General features: G+C 33.9%; 1 non-coding gene across 1 annotated transcript; it reads right to left on the bottom strand.

Annotated features, from left to right (window-relative positions):
• Positions 1-129: 129 nt before the first annotated feature.
• On the bottom strand, positions 130-248 carry LOC145678213 (5S ribosomal RNA). The gene has a single exon (XR_014130305.1). It is a non-coding gene; the product is annotated as a 5S ribosomal RNA (ribosomal RNA).
• Between the last annotated feature and the right edge of the window lie 1,499 nt (positions 249-1,747).

Below are 1,747 nucleotides of genomic sequence, written 5' to 3'. Positions count from 1 at the left end.
GTGAATACTCAAAAAGACCAGCGCGTGGAAAGCGTTGCTAATTGTTTTAAGTAATGCATGATTACGAAATTATCGTGGTGAACGATGTGAGAATATTCGTCTTTGTGAAAAACAAAATTAGAAAAAGTATACCAACAGCACCTGGTGTTCCCAGGCGGTCACCCATCCAAGTACTGACCAGGCCCGATGCTGCTTGACTTCGGTGATCGGACGAGAACCGGTATATTCAGCATGGTATGGCCGTTGGCAACTACCTTTTCTTCAATGTCCTGTTAAGGAAGTATGTTTTAAGTAAGAATTGACATTATTAACTATAAAGGCAAGCATATTAACGTCGTTAACATTACTTGGAATATACTAATATTCGAATAAATATTTGAATGTTCGAATGATGAGTGATTCGGATGTTCATAGTGCCACTGTGTCCTATCGAGTTTACTATCACGAACCACGTATGAAATTGTATATAAATAAATAAAAATAAATCCTTTATTAAGTATTGATTACAGGAAAAAGGCAAACTTACATTCTTTAATGTACACAATGAAATGTATGAAAGATATTTTTAAGATATGTTTCACTTACCCTTTATAACGCAAGGTAGTTTTCAGTGTAGCATTCTCTTCAGCTGCGAGATAACGTAAGGCAGATGATCATTCAGTCGTGAAGCACTAAAATGTAATATACATTTTAACTATTATCGATAAGAATTATTTACTGCAGGGATGCAAATAAAGTGAGGCAAATTAGTAAATAAAAACCGATACTGTAACTGATAATATAATTAGTTGTATCTGTATTAGTTGTATATACAGTAATCGCACGATTATCCGCGGAGTTGGATGTTGGCATAATCGCGCATAATCAGCAGTATGAGCAGAAAAGGGAAATGAAATGAAATATTTAGATTTACGTCGCATACTTATACCGGTTACGCTAAAGGAGACGGTGATGATGAGTACTGAATGAAGAAAGTGGGAGGAAACGGGAGAAACCCGAGAAAACCCATGAGCACGGTCTTTATGCACGACAAAGTTCACACGGCACGAGCTGGGATTGAATCAGGGACCCCAAGCACCGGAGGCCAAAAAACGGACAAAAAGTCTTTCGTGCAACTTTCGTTTTCGGTAAAAAGTTTACACATAATTTAGAAAGAGTAGTTTTCTGGTCTTTTTATTTCACAAGTTGGTTCATGTCTATATTTTTTACATGCATAAAAAATTTTTCAACTCCCTTGCTTATTTCCTGTTAAAGACCTCTACCTCTGATTGTATTTTTTGCACATATTCTTATTGTTTTCAGACAACATTTCTAAAAGCGTAATTTATCGTCAGCAAGAAAAGAAAAGGAAAGCCTCGGATAGTGGAATGTGTACTGTATATATATATATATATATATATATATATATATATATATATATATACGTATTAGTATATAGTTTTATTTTATACGTCTCCTATTATTACACAATGTGCAGATATTGTCAAAGCGCAAGTAAATATGTATAACTCCCCGTTCTGCACTTAATAACTTGAAAGAAGTTCGGGGAAGGTAGTGTAACAGAAAGTGCAAACAGAAATGAGGGTTTAAAGGCATTTAATATTATTCCGTAGTAGTATGATTTTTTGTAAAAAAAAAAATATATATATATATATATATATATCTAAACATACATATTCAATGATATAGTAAGAGGTTAGCAGCACTGATAGAACTGCAGAAAGTACAAAACCGTTAATAAGAAAGA

The sequence above is a fragment of the Thermobia domestica genome, unplaced genomic scaffold, assembly GCF_964235325.1.
Source record: "Thermobia domestica unplaced genomic scaffold, izTheDome1.hap1.1 HAP1_SCAFFOLD_2081, whole genome shotgun sequence".
Taxonomy (NCBI): domain Eukaryota; kingdom Metazoa; phylum Arthropoda; class Insecta; order Zygentoma; family Lepismatidae; genus Thermobia; species Thermobia domestica.
This window is presented reverse-complemented; position numbering and strand designations above follow the sequence as displayed.